Source organism: Vicia villosa, linkage group LG3 (assembly GCF_029867415.1).
Source record: "Vicia villosa cultivar HV-30 ecotype Madison, WI linkage group LG3, Vvil1.0, whole genome shotgun sequence".
Classification (NCBI taxonomy): domain Eukaryota; kingdom Viridiplantae; phylum Streptophyta; class Magnoliopsida; order Fabales; family Fabaceae; genus Vicia; species Vicia villosa.
In genome coordinates, this window is record NC_081182.1 from 102,058,305 (window position 1) to 102,061,875 (window position 3,571).

A 3,571-nucleotide genomic window follows, 5' to 3' on the forward strand; every position below is an offset into this window, starting at 1 on the left:
AATTAGATGAAAAAGCACAAAGAAGTTGAGTCTCTTCCGAGATTGTTAAGGTTTTCCTCTCTGACAATTTTATATCCTCCAACATACAATATAAGGTGCGAGAATCAACATTATCAATATCGTCTTTATGAAGATCACATTGAATCTGCACATGTATATAAAGTAAAAGTAAACTTAAAGAGTAATAGGTTGAATATTAGTAAAATTTTTCTAATAATACCTTAACCCATGTCTTAATAATATCTGTGCGAATTGATAGATTCATTGACTTGTCTTAAATGAAAAATAAGCTTGTTAAAAGAAATTTAATTGTTCTTTCTGAATCAACACTATCTTGAAGTAGTTGACCACTTCTTATACAAGCTTGGGATAAAAGATCTTCTAAATCTGTCTGTGACAAAATTTCTCCGTTCGGAATAATATATTTCAGTAATCCATCACAAAAAAAAATGTAAAGGTTACCAAGCCTGCACATAAATAGAAATGCATCATTTCATTAATATAAAAACTAACAAAGTAAATAAAAAGTAAATTAACAAAAGCAAATAAAAGACAAATTAAAATTAAAAATTAACAAAAACAAATGAAAGTATATTATAAACTGCCAAATTAATTAAATTATGCAGTTGCAGACTTTTATATTTAACGTTGAATACATGGAATGTCGCAGTGTGATTCTACATCTAATGTTCAGCACAACTATCAATTCAGTTGACTAAACCAAACAACATAATGCTCCTTACATTGAAATAAATAATTTATGATATTTGTTTTAAAACATCAATATGATATATTGTCTCACAAAAAACTTACCATTAAAATCCGTTCCTTTGCATTTGTTTTAAAACATCAATATGATATATTGTCTCACAAAAAACTTACCATTAAAATCCGTTCATTTGCAGCATTACGAGTTTCACAAACTGTAATTTCTCTTGGAAAGGATTTTTCATGACCTTCAAAATCTAAAATAATGTATCCATCATTCAGTATTTGGAACTTGACTAGATTCCTCTCATAAATTCTTGACGGAGTCTTTATCCACATGCAATAGACAAAGAGGATCATTAAGCCTTCTTCTTTCCTACACGTAGGGTTAATTGTTTCTCAATTGAGTAATTCTTTAAATTATATATTTTATTCAGCAGAAGATATACATCTTTGGCGTTGAAACCCTTTAAAAATGTGAATGCAAAAGAGTATCCTCTTATTTAAAATATTATGCAAAAAAATAAAAAAATCAAATTGCTCAAGAAGAAAAACAGACATTCGATTGTAAAAAATGAAATAGACTGCGAAGTAGATACATTATAATTTTATCCAATAGAGAAATCGTCATGAAGTCACTGCAATCTGTAGGTTTAATGTATAAACAGAAATAAGTTGGTATTGAAATAGAGAAGCATATTGAGATCAAATGAATAAACGATAAAACATTACGGTAAATAAAAGAAATTAAAGAAAAAAATGACACATAATGAAGTAAAGTTGTTTAATCCATCATAATATAAATAATAAAGCAAATAATTCACATTGAAGCAAAATTATTATTGACAAATCTCATCCCTTGCACTATCTTGATATGTTTTAATACCTTTAAAAAATGGTCACATTCCCCGGTACATAATGCACGAAGACATTATGCAAGACAAAACGGATAAGTAATGAGATTCTCTCGGGTATGCTTTATCATCTCACCATAAATCTTCACCTGTTGGTAATAAATATTTTCCAGTTGGAGTGAACATACTTTATATGGAGGGCATGTCCATCATTAATATAAAATTCATTGTTGATATTAAAGGATAGGTATTTGAGGGAAGAACCATAATATTTATAGCTTCAGACAAAATCTAAATGTTTGGATTATTTCTGTTGTAAACCCTTGGTGTCTTCATCTTCTTTTCAGTAGGAGTTTCTGAATATCTAGGAGTTGTGTATAAATGTTGCAGGAGTAAGCACTTGACTTTTATTTTCTCATTTTCTTACCATATCTTAAAGGATAATCAGTAGCCAATTTCATACATATCATTAGTTCCAAAATTGTCATAAACGAAAAAAAAAGATATTCATTGAAACACTTTTGACACATTTAATATAAACAAAATGTATGAAAATTAGATGAAAAAGCACAAAGAAGTTGAGTCTCTTCCGAGATTGTTAAGGTTTTCCTCTCTGACAATTTTATATCCTCTAACATACAATATAAGGTGCGAGAATCAACATTATCAATATCGTCTTTATGAAGATCACATTGAGTCTGCACATGTATATAAAGTAAAAGTAAACTTAAAGAGTAATAGGTTGAATACTAGTAAATTTTTTCTAATAATACCTTAACCCATGTCTTAATAATATCTGTGCGAATTGATAGATTCATTGAGTTGTCTTAAATGAAAAATAAGCTTGTTAAAAGAAATTTAATTGTTCTTTATTGAATCAACACTATCTTGAAGTAGTTGACCACTTCTTATACAAGCTTGGGATAAAAGATCTTCTAAATCTGTCTGTGACAAAATTTCTCCGTTCGGAATAATATATTTCAGTAATCCATCACAAAAAAAAAATGTAAAGGTTACCAAGCCTGCACATAAATAGAAATGCATCATTTCATTAATATAAAAACTAACAAAGTAAATAAAAAGTAAATTAACAAAAGCAAATAAAAGACAAATTAAAATTAAAAATTAACAAAAACAAATGAAAGTATATTATAAACTGCCAAATTAATTAAATTATGCAGTTGCAGACTTTTATATTTAGCGTTGAATACATGGAATGTCGCAGTGTGATTCTACATCTAATGTTCAGCACAACTATCAACTCAGTTGACTAAACCAAACAACATAATGCTCCTTACATTGAAATAAATAATTTATGATATTTGTTTTAAAACATCAATATGATATATTGTCTCACAAAAAACTTACCATTAAAATCCAATCCTTTGCATTTGTTTTAAAACATCAATATGATATATTGTCTCACAAAAAACTTACCATTAAAATCCGTTCATTTGCAGCATTACGAGTTTCACAAACTGTAATTTCTCTTGGAAAGGATTTTTCATGACCTTCAAAATCTAAAATAATGTATCCATCACTCAGTATTTGGAACTTGACTAGATTCCTCTGATAAATTCTTGACGGAGTCTTTATCCACATGCAATAGAAAAAGAGGATCATTAAGCCTTCTGCTTTCCTACACGTAGGGTTAATTGTTTCTCAATTGAGTAATTCTTTAAATTATATATTTTATTCAGCAGAAGATATACATCTTTGGCGTTGAAACCCTTTAAAAATGTGAATGCAAAAGAGTATCCTCTTATTTAAAATATTATGCAAAAAAATAAAAAAATCAAATTGCTCAAGAAGAAAAACAGACATTCGATTGTAAAAAATGAAATAGACTGCGAAGTAGATACATTATAATTTTATCCAATAGAGAAATCGTCATGAAGTCACTGCAATCTGTAGGTTTAATGTATAAACAGAAATAAGTTGGTATTGAAATAGAGAAGCATATTGAGATCAAATGAATAAACGATAAAACATTACGGTAAATAAAAGAA